Here is a 21,399-nt window from a genome sequence, read left to right as displayed (position 1 = left end):
CCAGTTACTTCTGACTTGCCCATAAAGAGCAAAGAGTGCCTGGACACAGTATGACACATAGGCCTAAAGAGAAAATAGTCCAGTTCTGTTTGTCAGTGTCATTCTTTTGAGGAAGTTCATGACTTAAATTAGCCACATTTGTGTGCCTCTCTTGTTCAGCTTTAGTGAAACAGTTTCCCCATCTTTTGAAAGATCCCTCCTTTTCATTTCAACATAAGATTCCACCTCTCATCTGGTATTTTTGATGAGTAAGCAATGGCACATCAAAACTCTTTTGGTCACCTAATGCCATAGAAAACACTCCCTTGCTCCTTTGAGTCGCTGCCACAGCTGGCATGGGTGGTTTGTCTTGACAGTAGTCTGTGCTGAATTTCAATGACCTCCCCCCTAGTCTTATTATGCCATCGCTGCTAACTGGCTCCTATTCACTGCAGTGTCCTGACTTCCCAGAGGGGCCTAGATAAACAAGGGCTATTCAGTCACTGAAAAGCCCACCCCCTGCCAGCCTTGGTCTCTCCTTGTTTCAGTGCCAGGCTGCAGCGCATCTCGCTCGCCACCGACGCCAGCAGAAGTGGGCAGCGTGCCATTGATTCTTCTGTACCACACAGCACACTTTTAGAGGGATTAAACTTAGACTTAACTGTGATGACTGATAAATGGCTGCCGCTAATGTAATGTGATGAGCGAGGCTGGAATGGTCCAAGAAAGGGGTGCCTCTGTGCCTTTCTGTGTGACTGTGAATTTTTCTGTGTTAATATGTACTGTGTGTGAAAGAGGGAGCAGTTATCTGTAGGTGTGGTGTGATGTTGCAGGACAAGCTGACTTCCTGTTGTTATAGTCCATCAGGGAGATCAGGGGTGGGGGATGCTCCCATGAGACTACCCCGTGAGAGTCACATGGTCTGGCTGTAATGCATTTAAAGGCCATGTTTTTTTGTGTCTTTCTGTTTGTGTGGCTCAGTGTGTTAAGCGTGGTTTGTGAGTGCATTCCTGGCCTCCACCTGAAATCTGACCTGAGTGTGAACTGTCTCTGAGGCGCTTCCTCTCCTTTTTTGTTTCATTTTCTGCCCTTCCCTCCGTCCTTCCTCCTAATCAACAGATCTCAGAGGAAAACCACACATCTCCCTAGGGTGCCTCTCTCGTTCTCTCTCTATCTCTCCTAACCAGATGTTTAAAAGCTGTTTGTTTGTTTACCCAATGGAAGTCCCTTTGATTGATGCCTACCATAAAACTGATGCCACATGCCTCTGTATTAGAGTAAAATATTTTAAAGAGAAAATCACGAATAGGCCAGTTTAATTGCATCAGCAGTTGTCCACAGCCCTTGCAGTTGCAGATCACAATGATTACAGACATCATTGTGACCGCTGGCAACCGTAGACCATTGGTAAGCAAAAGGGACAGTGTCCCTTAGGCTGTAATGGGCCTCCTGTCCGGCCCACCTCCATCATTCCCCGACTCGCCAGCTAATTTAAAGCAATGCCCTTGTAAACGAATGGCTGTCTGATAAATCTATTGAATCAGGACAGATGTCCGGTGGGGTGTGGCAGTGACACAGCGTCTAGACAGGCTGAGAGGTGAGCGGACAACTCCAACGTGATCCAGATCCTAAGGAATCTCACCCCTGTGCTCTTCTTTACTCCACTGGTTGTGCCTGCTGACGTGGAGCGGCATTTTAACCAAATCTGTCCCACCTGAGTGTCTGAGGGACAACTCCTCAGGAAGGCAGGGAGAATTTCTCAGGGCAATGTGGATTATTATGGACACACACAGTGATTCTAAAGTACATCCTCAGAAAAAGCATTAGAGTTGATTGAGGCGTGCATTATGGTAACAAGGGTGCAGGCTTATATTTGGGTCAGGCTTTATCTACCCCTCTTCATAGGAAAGGGCAGAGGCCCAGGACTGAATTCCACTTCCACTTCTACAATCAATTATATTGCCCCTTGACAGATAACATTGATGTAAAGCTGTTTATTGTTGATGATGAGTCTATTGAACCCAGGCATGCTCTTTCCCTTGTCCTTGGGGAGCTTATCCCTCAGGCAGGGCTGGCTGTGTTTTTATTAAAACCCAGGTTTAAATGGACCAGGTTCTCTGATCCACAAGCAGATTAACCAACTAATAAAACATACATTACGATATATAGAGAGGCCCCCTCTGAGACTCTGGCTATTAATATACAAATATGGCGGATTACTGTCTGCTTGTCTCCCTGGCCGTGGAGAGGGGATTAGGGTCCTGGTCCAGACAGATTGGATTTAATGTGTGTGTAAGACTAAACGATTGCTGAACTACAAAGCCCTTATGCATGTACAGACTGATCTCTGCTCTCTGGCTGGAACGTCATAACATCCTGTTGTGTTTATGGCTCAGTTACACGAATTACATTTGTGGGTCAGTTCTGACCTGTTAAGAAACAAACATATGTTTATTATTTTATCCTCTATTTTGATGTACCAGAGCCTGCAATGCTAAATGCTTGTGCTTCCCAGCCTGTACTAACCTTATGTTCAGTATTATATAATACTTGTTTGTTTGACCAAACATGCAGGTATGCAAGAACAAATTTGATAGCCTCTTTCTGGCATTTGTGTACTTTCCTGATATTTAGTTTGTTGTGATGACCTGACAAAATAGACAACTACGCCTTTTTCTGTATGTACCAGGTCAAAATGGATGTTTCAAAAACCAACACAGTATATAGTATAATGGTATTGTCAGCGGACAGACACGGGACACAGAGGTTAGTACTGAGACGAGGGAGTATATATAATTTTCCTATCAAAAACTTTTTTGATAGCCAAATGATCAAAACAAATAGTATCATCAAAATGAATTTGTCATCAAACTGCAAGTAACCCTTAAGCACGGCCACCTGTCAGTTTGTTATAAGAAAGCACATTTTGTGGATGGGTGGCGATCAACTTACCACTGTGTGCGTGACTTTCATAAATGTCCATATATGTGTGTGCTTCCAAAGCCTTGCAGATAATCATGAACTATATCTGTTCTTGTACTCTGCAACACTCAAGTTTGACCCAGAACAGTACCTTGTACCAAAATTATGCACAGCCTTTATAAAAAAAAAGCATCAAACTGGTCTCTCACAATCACATCAACTCTCAGTCTGAAATTGTTTATGGATGTTTCAGTGACATCAAAGTCTGAAGCAGATCAATTTGGACCCAAGAATGCAGGCAAACATGCACACAAACACACACAAAGCACAGGCTAGCAAATAGAAAATCATATTACTCTCTTAACTTACAATCAACAATTTCATAGTCTACAGCATGCGTGACACTGAGAAATTAGTCTCAGTCTAGCATACATATTGTTCACTCTCGCAACTAATGTGACTCCATTTCAGCCTGACGCACTATTGAATTGACAAATGACTAGATAATGCATGAAAATAAGGCTCCTTCAAAAGCACAGATTTTTATTAAAACAGTCTTTTTGCCTTTATTTGATAGGAACAGCTGAAGAGACAGGAAGTGTGTGTGTGTGTGTGTGTGTGTCTCTATGCCCAGTTATGAGAGGGACTATGTGCTGGGAAGCTCAGGAGTCACCATCCTCACATGCTGCAAAAGTGGGGAAAAAAACTCCACAGAGATAAGTCTTCCTCTCTCTGAGTCCCCGGTCCATCTCCCACAGCATTAAACTGTAGCATTAAGATAATCTTTATAAAGACAAACTTAGATCTTTAAGGGAGGATGGATTAATGCACAGACATAGGTGAAGACTCTCAGTGGGATACAAGTGACTAAACTGACTGTGGCTATAAACTCTAAAAAAGTGAAAACATGTAGTATCCTATCCCACAGATGTCCTAGAGATAGCACTGGGTGTGTGTCCTTTACCTTTATTAACATGCGGCCCACACAGAAACACACACACGCGCACACCCTAGGCTGTTTATCCCCAAGGGCGCCCAGCTAAAGGAGAGAGAGCCCCTTAATCATGTCCTGTCCCACGTCCTCGTTATCAGCCACGATTAATGAGCTCTCCATAATGAATGAAAAAAAAACAGGTGCCAACTCCTCCTGTAGGAGAGAGAGGCAAGGGGGGAGGGTGTGTGTGTGTGTGTGTGAGGAGGTCTGATAGTAAACGCTCCCCAGGTGCAATGACATCACCCTCCAAAGTAGATATGATAGCTGTCACTGCTCACTTTTGTTAGGGATGACAGTGTGTGTATGTTTGTTTAAGTGTGTTTGCATGCATGTGTGTTCGTGTACATGTGGCCTCACACTCAATACTGTGTTTTGATTGATCAAACCCAAACCTCTTGGATCTAATCCGTTTTGCCTTTGTGTATCTGTCTTCCTCTTTTGTCTATGGTGGATATATGGCGGGGGAGGAAGGGAGGGAGACAAGTGATAGGGAGCGCTTGATGAGACAGTGGAAGAGGAGGAGGTGGAGGAGAGGGTGGCAGGTGCAATGGACACCCGGCGCAATCACCGGCGCTCTGCAAAAGCGGCGACAGGAAATCAAGGTTGTCTTGGCAACCTAGCACTATTGATTAAGCGCGGCCGTCTCCGAGCTCACATCAGAGTCCCAATGGAAATGGTGCTGCATTGGGTTTCAGGAGAGGAGAAGAGGGAGGAGTTGATGGTGGACTAAGAGCAGGAGGAAAAGGAGTAGCAGGTGAGGAGAGGAGGGATGAGGAGATGAGTATAGGTGAATGCATCTCGCTCAGAAGTGTCTCACCAACACTTTGGCTCCACTCTGTCACTCTGTCCTCCTTAACTGGAGATCCACCTCAGCTCCATGTTGCTGTGAATCTCTGTTCACATTTTGCCGTTTGATTTCTGGGCCCTGTGGCACACATTGAGAGTTTGCTTTTCCGTCTCTACAGGGCAAGAAGGTTGCTGTGAACCCCTGCCTGCACACAGTGATTTCATCATAATTGTACACTGAGGTGGTGATGTTGCATAAGCCCTGCGCAGAAGTAATCGATACGCAGTATTGACTTGTTAGGAGGAGTATTTTTGGCTGATACTGCACTCAGTTGGTGTATCTAAGACAGGCCATGTCTCTTTCACACTCGCTCCCCCTCTCTTTCTTTCTTTCTCTCTCTCTCCTGACAGAAGGTGAAATCGCCCTGTCCCAAATCCCTAGCAGATGTGTCCTCTCTCTCTGTCGTACACAGACATTCACCCACAGGTGAACATTAAGAAAATATAAAACTGTGTCTTTCCTCTTTTATTATCAGTTGCCTTTTTTATGTTATTTTATTTTTTTCTGTCAGGACTGTCCTGTCCATCTTCCAAACTCAATTTATTTTCCCACCTACAGTATGAACTAAACACTTGTTAGATTGGGAAGCTGTGTTGCTGGAGGACATTTACTGCTATCTTATTGGAAGGACAACAGTACAAAACTCTCCCTGTCTCCATCCCTCCCGCTCACCCGCTTCCTCCTGCCCCCCATGGTCAGTTGAACACAGAGGAGTCCTCTGTCCTTCCATCATGTGGGTTTTACAGCCTGGTTAACCCATAGCTATCTGCTGAGCCAGGCTCTATATTGTTTCACAAAGCTCAGTAACTTATTTTTGCTCAGGCACTTAAAGGAATAGTTAGATATTTTGGAAAATATTTAAACCCTATTGTGTTTGTGCTTATTATTATTATTTGTCTTATGCCACAGCTCAAATTCCTGTGAGCTGGAATGAACTAGAAACACGAAACATGGCTAAATAACTGGAAATGATGTGCATGTGCTTCCACAGAAATATGAGCCCAATCGGCCTCATGGTAGCGCTGTAATTAAGGCTCAAAAATGCAGTTTTGAACAGGCCCCTCACACCGTCCGAATGACTTGAAATTTCTCACACAAGCCCAGCTCAATGTGCTCTACAAAAAGCCTCTTGGACCACCAAAGTCTGCCTAATTAGATTTTCCGCCATTCTGAATTTTTTGAAAAACACCTTTTTGACATCTCCTCCTAAACCATCGGTCGTATTTCTATCAAATTTTCGGTGGATCATCATTGGACCAAGCTTATCAAAAGTTGTATAAAGCTTGTTGATGTCTTTTTTAGTTTTTAGTATTCACCAATGAACTTCAAAATTGGCGTGGCTCAGCACATAAATAGACCAAAGTCAACAACCGTTGGGCTGATCATCACAAAACTTACAGGATATGTCCATATAAGTACCTGAAACATGCCCTGAAAGTTTCATTCAAATCGACCACAAGAGGGTGCCACAGATGTAAAGAAAAATGGGCGTGGCATAACACAAATCGGACTATAAATCAGACATTGTTCGTCCAATCATCACAAAACTTCCAGGATATGTCCACTTAAGTACCTTAAACATACCCTGAAAGTTTCATTTAAATCGGCCGCTAGGGGGCGCTGCAAGGGCAACAAATGTGCGTGGCATAACACAAATCAGAAATTGTTTGTTTTCTTCATTCTATTTGTGAAAATGCAAAAAAGGGAGATTTCACTGCTTTTGTAGAAATGCGAAATGCTATGTTTCACAGGTGGCATATCTGCTCAATCAATACAAACAACACTGATAGTCCTACCTACACCACCCACTGCATCATGGGTAGATTAAAATTATGTCCAAACCCATCAATTAGTTAATTAATTCCTTCTCTTGATAATTGAATGCAGCCGATGCTGAGACACATCAACTAGGTAAACAACTTTCTTGTGAACTCTGAATAATTGTCACTGAAAAAACACTTTTTTATATTGTAAAATGAGCTCAGTCCTCATCGTGGTTCACTAACATACTTTCAGTGTTTGAAAAATTGAAAGTCTTTAAATCATTCCGTCATGACTTGATGACTTGTCAGAAAAAACAAATGTATGACAAAAATCATCTTCAGTGGCTATTAATTTATCTATGTGGACACTCAAATAGTTTTCCTGTATTAACCAGTAGTGTCTAACATCACTTAGTCATAACAATTCTACACAGGCAGGACTTGGTGAGGTAACCAACAAGGTTGTTACAACAGTGACTGAGTTCATACTAAAATGAATTAAATAGTGTAGAATAGACACAGTGAGACTTGAATTGAACACATACACAGGTGAGAATAGAATAGAACTGAACTTAACACAACAAAAGCATGTCTTACAAGACTGTAGGGGCGCCTAACATCCCAACTCCTCATCTCTCTTTATTTGGGGCTATTCTGGGCTAGACTAATGTGGCGGTGGTGCTGCGTGCTGAGTGAGTCAGCGGTCATTAGGGCATGCAGACAGCACTCTGCCGGAGGCCACAGGAGACAGTCAGTCTAATGATGAGGCCAGTGAAGTGCCGGGGACCTGAGTGCTCAGGACGTCCTATAGCTCCATCCAATTAGCCTTTCCCAGCCCCGCCCATAGTCACTAACCTTGCAGGATAGCTGAGAGACGGACATCCCATTTAGGTTTCATTGTTGAAAGAGATCTACTGAGTGCTTCTCTTTGCCAGGTCTGAGCAACAACTTTCTGATTGATGCTGTACTGTTGATTTCAAAATCCTCATCTTGCATGCTGGCATTTCCTTAAAACCTGATTTCATGTTCGTATATGCATATTCCTTTGTTAGCCAGTGCAAAATAGCCAAAGTCTTGACTGTAAGCTTGTATGTGTCGGCCACCACTATCTGTAGTAACTATCATGTAACTGACTCAAAACATCAGAGAGAGAGGGGCTCAGCCAGAATACTCAGATCCAGTCATCCTCCCCTGGGAGAGGCTGCCTGAACAGGAATGTAAACATGGGAGCTAAATAAACTGCTGTGTGGGACACGGAGAGAGAGAGCGAAGAAGACAGAGAGGGAGGAGAGAGAAAGAGAGAGAGCATTTGCAGAGGTCAGGATCACTCAATGAAAAGGACAGACTATTACAGGGGAGATCTTTTAGCGGTTGTAATCAAAGAATTAAACCTGGGAGGGGAGATGACATCCACCGTGCATCGAGGCTTACATGGACAGCTCAGCATTCCTCTCCCTCCCCTACTTTTAACACCTTATCTCAACCTCTCGCTCTAAAATAAGATGCACTCACACCATGTCACATGGCACCAGCCATCACCCACAGCTCCTCAAATACTCCCCGGACTTCGAAAGCTTGAAAGTGCAGGAGGCTGCGTTCCCACTGGTCTGCATTTTTTGCGGAAAAAGTGCTGTACAGTTTGGGTAGCTGACATTATCAACAAACAGTACTTAACACTTTGTTACCACTTTTTGTGATATGAGGAGTAACTCTACTATTGTACTGCTACCTATCTGCATTTTCAGTATTGTATTGTAAACATAATTGTCAGGTGTTGTATGAAGCTTTTGAAAAGCTGTCTATACTGATGGTACAATGCTAAAGATCATTTACTTTTGTAAATGTATGAAATGGTTTGGCCTACACAGCAGCTATAGTCCTCTTTCCACTGGTCCCAGTGCAGGCAGAAAAGCATCTTGGAAAGGGTCTCTCTGTCTGTGGCTTCTTCAGACGCCCTTCAACTCCACCCTCAGTAGTGGTCTAATCCTTTAGGGTTGTTTTGGTGTGGTGATTTGACTGTTGAGCACAGGTGCTGCCGGCTGCTGCCATGAGGTCTTTCTACTTGCTGCAACCCAGGTCAAGTGGCAGCCATTATGAATCTGTCTGAGGTAGCAGACTGGAAGGTTTAGCCATCTCCATCCCACAGCCTGTTCTGCTCTCTCAGCCCACAATGGCTACCAGTGGATGACCGTTGACATAGCTGAGTAAGCTGCGCTGCCATGGCACAGTATCCACCTTCCTATCGTCTCCCCAAAACCAGCACTTTCTTAAAGGCACTGCTTTAGATGCATTCTTCCCAGGTCCCTGTTCTTCCTTGTTTTGCTTTTTTTTTTCTCTTTCAATGTCTTTCATTTTCTCCCAAGGTGGATCAAAGAGAAGAGGTTTGTGGAGGCGTATGGAACCAGACTCAGTGTCAACAATAAGCTGTCTCTGTTTTAACTGCTTCCCTGCTAGAGTTTACTGTGGAAAAAAATCCCCTTTTTGCCACAATGTCCTCTTCTTAACACCATGTTACACTTAAGCCAGCAATATGTCTATTCTATCATTCACCAGTTCATCAACAGTTCATCAATGCATCCTGATATTCTACCCGATGTCTTCTTCTCATTCTTCTCTTTGTCCTCACGCTAGGCCTGTCGCGATAATTACGTTATCGACTTATTGTATGATATACGGACATGACCTCGATCACTTTTGCTGACCTCAATATTGCCCGTTGGGTTTACATGCGTGTTTGTTTACATAAGAATGTCACCAACATTTTAGCCGACATGATGCCAGAAAAAACAGCAGGGTTTTCCCTACCATTATAAGACTTGGGGCGCAGTGGTTAAGCCTTTTTTCATAACGAATAAGCCAAAACTATGCTGAGTTACGTTTTGCTGTCATTTCTGGTCGCGCTGCTTCTTTTCTTGTCCTCTCACAATCTGCCCTCTGTGTGGACTTTCACTGTAGGCGGGGCTCAGGCAGCTCCTCTCTCCACACACCAATTTGGCGACTTTCTCGCTAGATTTAGCGACTTTTCAGACCCTCTTAGCAACTTTATTTCTAAAAAGTGACTAGTGACAAATTTAGCGACCTATTCAGACCATCGTGGAAAAGGCGAGAAATATATCCGTGTATTATATTGTAATTTATTCCCATGCATGCTGCTCAGAGTAATCGCAGTCCTCGGCTCTTCTGCCGACACCGCCGTGTGATCTCTCCGGATCTCTGGATTAGAGTGTTCCTATAGCTTGTAAATATTTAAATAGTTCATTTGATCTTCTTCCTCCCTTTGTAGATTTTTAAAAAAAACTTTTTTACTTCAAATATACAATGTCCCTGTAGCTTAGTTTGTGATTATTTGGCTAAAGATTTCTCTATCTCTCACCCTTGTTGCAACTGACGGAACACCAATGCCTTATGCAAATGAATGTGATGGAATGTGATGCAAATGCCCTTAAAATGACAGTAATATCGTTTATTGCAATTATTGCTGGGACAGTATATCGTCCAACAAAAGTAGTTATTGTGACAGGCCTACCTCCCGCTACTATCTCTCCCTCTTTCCACCCTTGCCTCCAACACTGGGCGCTGGGCCAGAGGTGCTAAACAGCGTCTTAACCTGGTGTCTGAGCCTCGACTCATCCTTTATTCATTCCCATTAAAGGAGCATGAGAGTTGTTCTCTGCCTGTAGTCGCTGCTGTTCCCCCTCCATTAGAAAGACAAACGGCCGCAGTGCGAGTGTACATACCTAGTCTTCCATACGTAACTAATAGGTGGGCGTGAATGAAATATGCATGCTGGGTCTCTCCTGATACCTGTGAGTCTAGTTTGTGACAAGACAGACCATATGGTGAGGCTGTAGGAAGACACAAATACAATACAGGGGTATAGATATAAAATAGTCTGTAAGTCTTGAGTAGTCTTTTTCTGATGTCTTACATTTTCTTCAATTGATTTTTTTTAGCTCTGTAGGTCTTAAAAATGTTTCTTGGTAGACCAGTGAGAATTCAGCCCACTCTGTATTCAGTTCAGATCCATGTTCCAATAGGTCTACAGTTGTAATTGTTTTCTTGTTGTAAATTTGGTCTCATGCTACTTTCAAAGTGGCATAAAAAGGAGGTAAAAACCTTGAAATCCTCATTTGAGGAAGCTTGCAATCATCTTCAAATATTTATAGTGTAAAACAGATGCAATACCATGCACACTCACATACACACATGTGCACACAGATGCCTCCAGCAGTGCCATTTAGCTGGCAGTATGCCAAAATCTTCCCAAGGATATAAGCCTCTAGGCTCCCTTCATGCAGAGTACACACACACACATACACACAGGCCAAACAATATCAGCATCTCCCACCTTTACAACTGTTTCCCTGTGAGGAGCCTGTTTGGAAAAAAAAGGAGAGATAAAGAGGAGGAGGATGGGAGGAGAGGAGTGAGATAAAGGTTAAGAATGACGATGAAAATGGAGAAAAGTGCTATGTTAGCAACTCAAGACAGACAGGAATGAGCATTTCTGCCCCGCTGGTGGAATTTTGAGGGTGTAGGGAAGTGTGTGTGTGGGTCAGGTAAATTGAATATCAGCATATCCTGTGGACTGTCATCCTCACCCTCTCTCTGTCTCTCTTAACCATTACTGGACCGTGCTTGGCTGCATCTCAATCAATTAACATAAATGGTACAATTGGTTGGAGACCTGTAGGAACAAAGATTATTGATGCCTGAAACTGAGAGATTCTTTTGTGTGTTAGTGCATCTTTGCATGTGCCTGCATTTTTACTTGTTTGAGTGTGGGGAACGTGTGTCATTGGGTGCACCGGTGTGTGTACACAAAATGTGATGTTCTTGAATGTTCAGCAGAGGTGGGCGGGGGATTTTGTGAGCACCTGAGCACTAATCCAGCCAGTTAGTTTTGGAGGAGCCATTTAAAATGATACTCACTTTCCTCCACGCGGAGGCATTAAAGAGAGGTGGATGAGGAGGTCAGGATTTTCCTTTAATCCTCATACTGCTGCTGGAAGAGGAGAGTGACGGGGGCAGAGAGGCAGCAAACTGCACTACTGTGACAGTATGTTTTAGGAGGGGTGAGGATGGCACTGTGCCACTGTAACACTGTATATAAAAAATAAACACTGGATACTAATAATAGTCAGTTATAGTCAGCATGGCACTGGGGTTAAATGGTATACATAGCTGCACAAAAAAAAAAAACATGCACATAGATAACTACAGACCAGATGTATATTAACCCTCAGATGTGTGTGAAAAAGCTGGCATCTAAACATGTTTGGCACACACTCACACACAGCCAGGCAAACATCAGGGAGCTTAAAAAAAAACCAGTCCAGCTTTTTCAGATATCACCCACCATCCCATTGTTTCATGGAGACCTCTCTCACTAATGAAAAGCTACTGTGTATAGAGGTCCAGCCCCACGCGCACATACACACACACGTTTCCTGCCCTAATCACCAGCCTCGTGGATAAGAGGCATTACAGTAAAGTGGCAGGTGCCTGTCCATCGCAGCAGTGCACGGGCTGATTTGATGGTAATCTATAATCTGTAAGGCTTTGATGCCACCGCCGTGTTTATCAGCCAGGTTTGTTTGGCCAGGCCCGGAGCATTGGTTTTAACAGGATGACAGTGTAGCACAATTAACCTTTGGTGGTTTTTCAGCGCTACTCTTTGTATCATTGCCGCTAGTTTTATTTATGCATGAATGGGTTAATGGTTTTATGGGATGCGTGTCTGTGCACAGGCATGTCAGTGTGTGAGTTTGGGTTTTTCTATGTTGATAGGTAAAATGTTGTCACACTACAAAAAAAAATTGTAATGACTCAAGTAGGCTTGACTTGAGGCTTAAAATCATGGTTTCCTAAGAGTCTTTTCCTTTGCTGTTTGTTTTGTCAGTTTATGCTGGTAATTCAGAGTTAAACCCTATGTCTCCTATACACTATACATGAGATTGCATTGTTGATTTCATTTGTCTTTCAAGTATTCTTCCATCCCCATCTCTCTTTATCTCTTACTGTAATCTAGTCTGTGCTGGATGTTTGTGTATTCACTATAGTGGTTTTATTAATCCACTTTTGTTGGTGGATCCACCGTGTTACTATGTGCAGGCTGGAAATGCAGCAGACAGTGAGGCTGTTGGTGGTGACATGTGTAGCTCACATGGCGCCAACTGCTTTTATTGGACAATAATGGGAGGCTGCCATGGATGACTTACAGGACGCGCCCGCAACCTTCCATATGGAGGGGTTTTATTTGAACACAAGACGCTTGGTGCGCAACTGTGGAAGGTTTTTCCTGTAACGCATGCAAGCCACTGTATGATGTATTTTCTGGCCTCTAAGGCTTCACACAGCAACACTTATAACTGTGAGTGGGTGCGGCTGTATGATTGATTGTGTTTGTGCTTCATAGTGGAAGATTTTTAAAACATGCATCATAGGTGAAGCACTGTGGTGAAGCATTAGTGGTAATTCATTTGTTGGTTATTTTTATGCTTTCATATACATACACGCTTGTGTGCTTGTGAGTCACACCCTGTAAGTCTTCATAAAGTCCCAGTTCTTATATAATTTGGACGTGCAGATCTCATGCAAGCTGCTAAGATGTTAGCTCCACCACAGGACTTCAGGTTTTTGCTGTGTCCTGCATGTTGAACCCATTTCAATTGGACATTAAGGCGGCCATTGAAGAAATCAGGACTCATCAGCTCATTACATGGTCCTGGGATGAAGTGAGCCAGCTAATGAGTTAACAGTGTTAGGTTATCAGATTAACTTAGACACACATCTCCATGGCACATTGTACATGACGTACTCTACATACATTTATACAATCAGCTAATGGTAATTAATTTATGCATTAATTTTTTCGGCAAAATAAATGTAATGAGAGTAAATGACTAAGGTAATGTGTAGACCAGGTTACCACATAGACCACACTGTGGAGCAGTGTGTGTCTAGCCAGACTAGCTTCCTCTGAAAGAAGTCACCATCCTGTCTCCTCTGTAAGGGACTGGAAGTGTTGTGTCAGCTCTGTGATATCCCCTTCAACTTCCTTCTACTCCTAAGATAAAGCTTCCCCTTGCCTGCAGGGGCTCACTACAAGAAGATCTGTGGAAACACACTGCAATCTGTCTGTGGTGGAAAACAGGGAGATATTAGAATGCGGTTAAGGTTAGTTATGTAGTGATAAATGGAAATTGGGGCTAATTATAAACAAGACAAACACCAGTACCTCTACTACACAAGTATTTCTTGTTCCTCTGGAGAGCCAGCTTCTCTCTCTGTTCTCCCTTCTCTACATTTTTCCCTCCCTCTCTCTGTTGATGTCCAGTTGGAGCACCTGGGAGGAAGCAGCTGTAGGTGGTGATTACAGTTCAGAGACTCCAAAATAACCTCTCCTCCTCCCAGCCTGCTCTCTCCCTACATTCTGTCCTTCTCAGCCGCCCTCTCCCAGCCTTCTTTTCTCTTAATCACCCCATCATTCAGATAACAAATGTAAGAAGTCCGGGATATAAGAAGTTAAAAAAAGAAGAAAGACAAAAGAAAAAGAGCTAAAATAATCTAAATTGCCTCCATTCTCTGCTCTTTAATGTGTGTTCCTGTGTGTGTATAGCCATGTAAATAAAGTGACTGATACACACCGCCTGGCTCATCAATATGGGGTACGGTGAACTCAGCTCACACAGATGAACACAGGATGAATAATGTTAGCTGAGCTTTGCTGCATATGACCACCCCTCTCTCCACCCACCTCCAGTGTGTGTGCGTGTGTGTAATTGTGTGTGTACATGTGTTTACTGGATTAAAGCTCCCATCAATCACACGCCCAGGACCTTTCAGCAAGCTATTCACACACACTATGACACTAACACACACACACTCCTGCTGAGTTTATTAAAAGCCAGAGTGTTATCACTGATCTGTCTGACAACAGCTGCACACCAGTGCACATAAACACACACATATATATACAGTCAGCTCTAACACAACCATCAACGCAGGTCACCCTCATGTTGGTGTGGTGGTGTGACAAGAAGAGCTAGTCCTTGGACAGATCTGTCTTTCTTTCCTCTTCCTCTCAGCTACAGAGCACATTACCGCAGTCAAACAGGAAGGCCAGTGTTCAGGGTCACGCACTGCCCAGTGGAATTCCCCCTGAACTACAGGGAGCTCACAGGGGCAAACCACAGCTCAGTTTGACCCAGTTCAGCCAACCAAAGTGTCAGAGAAACAAAGAGCAAGCACCTCTTCTATCCATGCTGGTTTTATTCCAAACTGCCTTAGCTCTTAGAGTCCTACCCTTAGAACTGTATAGCTGTGATGAGCCGTTAGATGGATGCAGGTCAGGAAATGCACCAAGAACAGATAACAACAACAATGTGGCTGGCGGTATCAGCACTGATGTATGCTGCCCTCAAGCAGGGGTTAGGGCTACAGGGTGTCCTTGGTGAAACTCTGCCTATGTGCCCTTGAGCAAGTCACTGACTCCCTATGAATATGGCCTTCCTGGAAGAATACAAGCAAAAAGGACATTTTCCCACAGGGAGTAGTATGTAATATAATACATCAAAAAACTGGGATCAAGTTCGCCAGAAAATATTAGTAGAATAAAAAGGGAAAGGTTGTTCTGATCAAATGTTTCACTCTCCTCACAGTTACCAAGTGTAGAGATAGACAGCCATAATCTTTACAGATGTAGGTTTTGCCCCTAAGACAAAACTGTTATCAGATAGGCATCTTAAGTGTTTCTACTTGGGGATACTTGGGGATACTTGAGATGAAAAAGAGAGGAGGCTCTATCCCAGAAAACATCTGGCTGTTCCCTGCTGAATGACTTCACATTATGGGTGACATCACATGGGATAGTCCCGAGAATCTGGTCCAATGACTGCAGTGTGCTTGGGTAATCGAGGTCCCACCCTGTTGGCTGCTGCATACGAGAAACCCTGGTCTGGCCTCCATCGTTCAGCCTCAGGGAGTAGCCACCAACATCTGATCAGAACAGAAAAGAACATGACTAAGCTGAATGAAGGACAGGACAGGCTGTATGTAACTTTTATACAGTCAGAAAGTAACATTATTACTTGGTTGGCACCTGTATTAGTCTAACTATCTAACATAATCACTCAATTCAGCATTGGAGTCTGGCTGACTCACTTGTGTTCCCCTTCCACATTCAAAAGCAGTTAATTTTTCTCCTGTTTACAATACTGAATACACTAAGCGAGGTGATGTAACAGAGTACACAAGAGTCCCACAGCAGCAGTGTTTGACTCACTGTAGACCCATTACTATAGATGGCAGAGGGGAGTGAGAGATCTGCGCCTATGGATTGCCCCAGCTGGACTGTCGATACTCCCTTTCGAATTCTGACACAGCGAAACTAACGGTCTCCCGGGCCAGTGGCAACCAAACACACGCCCACGCACCATCACAGCACCTCTGGGTGTAATGGACAAAAGCGGGCCCATCAATACATCAATACATGACGGCCTGCATTTACCTGCTGCCTCAGCCATTTCACCAATCAGCACCATAGGTGCATTAACTGCGGCGCTGCTCACTCAGCCTGTGATTTTTCATATGTCCGCCCCTGTTCTCCAAATCATAGCTTACATGTTAGTCATAGTGAAGTGAGAAGGTGTTGAGCTGGGAGAGGGGCCCAGTGGACTAATTTGACCCCCTTGTACACACTTTAGGTGAAGTCTTACAACATGTATACACACACATGTACCCACTTTTTCTCGCCTGGTTAACAAGACAGATTTTTGTAGCTGTCCATCTGACATGCCGCCTGTAGTCCACCCTCATGGCCATGTAACAGCAGGGTAATGATGTGAGCGGTACTGGTTGACTACTCTTCAGCTTTAGTCACCCTTGAGGGTGGTGTTGTGGGGAGAGCAGGCTAACCCTTCCTGATCACATGGGGAAAAGCCACTTTGCCTGGGGAGAAAGGAAAGGATGTGGGGGGGTGTTGGTTGAGGACTCAGGGGACAAAAGAACTTTTGTGGATGTAAGTTTACGGCATTAACCCCTTTCACTCCCTGCTTCACATGAATAACAAGAAACCACTGTGACAACTGAGCAATAGCCCCAGGCAGTGTGTTTGATTATGCGTTGTGCGTGTCAGGGGTAGTCCAGGACATTTGGCCTCGGGTGTCTTGTGACAGAGTTGATATTCTGGAGAAATGAGAGTGGTCAGCTGTTGTCAAAATGCCACAAAGAGGAGGATATTCTACAAAAAGGAAGAGCTCTCACTGCACTTTTGCGTGTTAGTGTCAGAATTAGTTAAGCCACAGTAGGTTGTCAACATGGATCTTGGCCATGGCTTCACTGAGGTGTGCTGACCTGTTGCTATAAATGGGGACCTTGCAACGGTTGTAAAATTAGACATAACCAATAAACAAAAAGGTACTTCTGGGTTATTTCTGCACTTCCACCTGTCCGTGAATGTGTGTACAAGTGTGTACAAATGTGTGTGTGTGTTGGTGTGTGTGCGTGCACTGCTTGTTGCCCTACGGCCTGTCCCCTCATTGAGACATCTGTCAGGCAGAGCCACAGCGTCAACGGCTGACCTTTACTGAGGCGCAGGCAACCAGAGAATGCACACACACCAATGCAAATGTTCCATTGTGCCATGTCCATTGCCTTCACTCTTTTAGTTTCTATCTCTCTTTCCTCCTGTCACTTCCTTGTTGTCTCTTACCTTCATTTTATTATTCACTTGATTTTCCTCTTTCAGCAGCCACCCTCGTTTCAACCTTTTATGACTCCTTTTCCCAGCTTCCGTCTCTCCTCTGTGTTCTCTCTGTCTTTCTGTCTCTCAGTCTCTCTGACAGTTTGTGACACTCCCTCCCTGGGGCAGCCATCAGTTCAGATGAGCATCGAATGTGACAGGCCAGCTTTGTCTTTTTAAGCCATTAGCAGTTCCTCTCCTCCCACCTTGCCATCGTTCCCCTCTGTTTACCTTTTCTGCCCTCTTGTGTGTTTGTGTGCGCACATCTCTCGCTGCTGACTGGTAATCTTTGTATTAATCTACATAACAAACACAGTCTCGACTACAGTGAAGAACTGATGAGTGTAAATATGTGACAGTGCCTATGACGGTGATGTTCTGTCTCCTTAATAAACTAAGGTGTTGGGTTGAATTTACTGATGCCTGTAAGGTATACTTACAGGTAAGCAAGATTTAATGAGATTTTCCAGTTGGAGAATTGTTTGGCAGTGTACCTTCCTCCCTCTTCATAGGCTAGTGTAATTCTCCCAGCTCTGTACTCCCCCACAGTAAACTGTCAAGCCTAATACAGGCAGGAATGTCCAGTCACCTGCTCCTAAAATGCAACAGCCCTGTGCTACACTAACCTAATATAGACCTGCACTACACAAGCAGGTTGGATAACACTGTTGTGGCTCATTGCATATATTTAAACACACACCTCAACATGCCCCAGCTCAGCTGTTAGTCCACAATCCTACAGTGTGGAAGCTAAAACCATGCCATGCAATCATACATGATTTTTGAAAATATGTCAAAATAACAAAAATTGATGGATTAGATTCTTTTTGGATCTATGTTTGTTCATAAAGAATGTACAAATTAGTGCAAATAAGTATTTAAGATCCCTATATTTAATTTTAAATGAAAACATGATCCTGTGCAGTAAAAAAAAAGAAAAAGTGCAGTGCTAACAGGTATAAAAAAGATTGGTAGCATTTGTAGCGTGTTAGCCATAGCTTTGAAGCGCTCAGCCGTCTGACCCATGTGTATCTATGACAGAACCTGGATCAAGCTGTGAAATTGGATTCTGTTCTCTGACAACACATAGAACAGGCTCAACAGTTTGGCCTGCCACTTGCTGATGACAAATGATTATCACACCTCTGGATACATTTGTCTATTGTCTAGCCTTAATGCATGAGTGAATGATTTTCACACGTGTGGGCTCAAACAGTATCTGCTGACCCAGTCATGTTGCTGTTATTAGTGCTGAAGTGGTTAGGGAAAAGGAAACAAGCTATGTAATGAAGTTTGATGCTACTGATGTAACTGACTACATTTAAACGGGCTGAATACCTTTAGGCACTTGCTCTAATAATATCCCCACAGAACCTCCACTCAAAATGTCAACCCTAGACACAAACTGGCAAAATCAAAAGGGAAGAAGACCATTATGCCACTACGCAGATTTCAAAACCTATCAGTCTGTAACTGCAGCCTGAATGGAGTCTGACAGCAGAGGTGACAGGGACATTTCATTCTGCCTGCAACACTACAATGAGGTTTGACGGAGGCTAAGGCAACATTAGCCAGGTTTGTGTTTGGTTGCCTGCCTTGTATTAGAGAGATTTTGCACTTAACTTGAAACAGCCGCTTACAGAAGAGAAACAACAGTTTACCCAGGTGTGTGCTGATGGTTTCCTGTGCCGGCTAAATATTTGTGTTGCTGTTTTGGTGTTGTTTCTGTGTTCAAGGTGATTTCCAGTGCAGCCTTCAGTGAATAATATCAAGCCAAATACATGGTAGAGCTCAGGTAACATAGTTTGTTATTACTTGGTATATAGGCCTGGTAACTGATAGCACTGACTGAGACAAAGGGGAAAAAACTGTGACAAATCAACCGTAAAAAAAGCATAAAAAAGGGGGCAGAGTGGTTAAAGAAAGAGCAAAAGGAAGGTGGTTGTCAGAAGCGTGACTGCAGGTTTTCTGGGCTTACCAGAATCCACAGCAGATGTTTCCTCTCTTCACCACTCTTTTTTTTTCCCCCCTCACCCACCTTCTACATCACTGCTTTCTCAGTCACCTGCCTATACTGTCTATAGCTGGACTGGTTGACTTGGTAGGCATTCTCTCACTGCAGACCTGCTGAGTGTTGGAGAACTGGAGCAGGCCTCTTCAGTGATGGACGAAGGGAGAGAGGGATGGTCCAGAGATAGTGTAAGTGGGTAGCATAGGGTTTAGGTGCATGTGTTTGTGGGAGTTTTGTAGGGTGGCATCAGTTTTGAGGACTTTTTTTGTGTTAGGCGAATGTGTTAATCGTTTAATAATTCATCATGGTCTTCTGTGAAGGATATGCAGCCAAGGTCATGTGACCACCCATAATGCTTGAAATCCCTCTATACGCCAAGGAGGCCTTTTAATGGCTTAACATACAGAACACACACACACTCTTCACTCTCACTTAGGTGTTCCACTGTTATTACCGTGGATGGGGCTGTCTCACCTCCAACATAAACATAGGTTGGGAGACAAGTGTAAACTTGGTGGCCAGGGCATTGCTGTGGATTGTTTCTGTGTGAGCGTGTGTGTGGTGAGATCGAACCCTCCAGTCCCTACCAGCCCACCTGGCCTTATTTAGAAGAGCTGATAGTAGCCAGAAGCAGCAACTCTCAGAGGACGCCCAGTGTAATAGAATGTGTGTGGCTCATCACCATGCTCATTAGCCCCGGAGAGAAATGCCATTGCCTGCCACTATGATTCGTACCCAGAACAGCCTGTGACTTCCCCTCAGTAGGAATAGAGTCTATTTTCTGGGTGTCATTTAGGTGCAGCAGCACTATTAGGACTAACACTGAGTAATATTAGGCACATGGCCTAATATGCAAAGCACATAATAGGCAAGGTTTAATAATTTTCTTTTTTGAAAAGCATTCCACAGTCTCTGAGGCGCAGCTAAGTCTTTTTTGCTTTTCCTAACACCCATTAACACCCACTGATTTCCTTTACACGTCGAAGTGTCATCATGCAGATTAAGAGAACAATAGTGCCCTCATTAGCATTAGTGTTATCATGGAAAGTGCTCATCAGATGTGAGATGAGTGACCCGCGGAGGCCCATTAGCTCACGTGCTAAAACCTTGATCATCATTAGGAAGTCTAGAGGCCATTGTCTTCTAGCTCACCTCTGAAATGATTCCTATGAAGAGCTCTGCTCCACAGGTTGTTGAAGTGCTTTGACTTTGATGGGATAATCCTAACCAATTGTCTGTGTTAGCCGTGTATTATTTCCCTAGTTAAATTTGCTTCCTGAATCTACCAATTGAACATTTTACATCTATAGTAGTTGTGGCACAAATAAATACAGAACTGCATCAAAAGTGACTAATTCTCAGGACTACTTGATGCTATTTTTACTTCAAGTCCATATTAGTGGTTCTGCTTTTTTGCTCTCTCAGCTTAACTTAGAAGAATGAGTAAGAGTCATTTGGTGTTGTTTTGGGATGTTTTGGAGCTGCATGTTGTGCTGTGTATCTATGGAGAAACAGTCCAGGATATGACTGGTCTTAGATGTGACTGGCCTCCTCTGGTATGGTTGGCAGACACTTGTGGTGGAGAGACTTGGCATTAGCTGCTAGGCAAGGCTAAACTTGCTAGGAAACAGTCTCTTGGGACCCCTAGTGCCCTCTACAGCTAACTGACTGTGTGAAGGGATACTGTTATGTGTCCACAGTTATATGTCTTAACTACTGGCACCAAACTACCTTTGCCTGACCTAAATGGCCTAGCAAGTTTGAGGCAGCCTGCAAACAAGCTAACCATGAAAAATTCCCATTTCTTTTGTTTTGTTATCGGCAGTTGAGTTGACCTTCCTGACTCTGTGGGAGGAAGGCTGTTGTTTTGACAAAACCAGCAGCATTTACCTCAGTGCTGAATGAGGCGCCTCACCTTGAGACGGCATACTTGAGGTTTTGAATGGCACGGCTTTGTTTTACTTTGTTTCGAGCTGGGGCTTTTTTGTAGTGGATGGCTTCCCTGAGAAAATGGCACTGCAGAGCCACAAGGGCAGACTCTGTGACGGCAGGGTCTGTACTCTTTGAGGATGCCTGTGGTAGTTCCACTATTGCCTGACTGGCCCTGAGGTCTGAATGAGATAAGTGGCGTACCTCAAA

The 21,399-nt window shown here is 43.9% G+C and overlaps 1 protein-coding gene across 4 annotated transcripts in view; it reads left to right on the top strand.

The window, feature by feature from the left end:
* zeb1b (zinc finger E-box binding homeobox 1b) overlaps positions 1-21,399 on the top strand; it is a 50,617-nt gene that overhangs the window by 9,231 nt on the left and 19,987 nt on the right. Inside the window, exon 1 of one of the 4 annotated variants that reach the window (XM_044176658.1) lies at positions 19,352-19,448. The exons of the other annotated variants lie outside the window; for them this stretch is intronic. The gene's annotated coding sequence lies outside the window, so the exon portion shown is untranslated. Of the gene's footprint in view, positions 1-19,351; positions 19,449-21,399 lie in introns of those variants that run through there. 4 annotated transcript variants of the gene reach the window in all.

Source organism: Siniperca chuatsi, linkage group LG19 (assembly GCF_020085105.1).
Source record: "Siniperca chuatsi isolate FFG_IHB_CAS linkage group LG19, ASM2008510v1, whole genome shotgun sequence".
NCBI lineage: Eukaryota > Metazoa > Chordata > Actinopteri > Centrarchiformes > Sinipercidae > Siniperca > Siniperca chuatsi.
The sequence above is the reverse complement of the archived record's forward strand: the minus strand, read 5'-3'. Positions and strand labels throughout refer to the sequence as shown.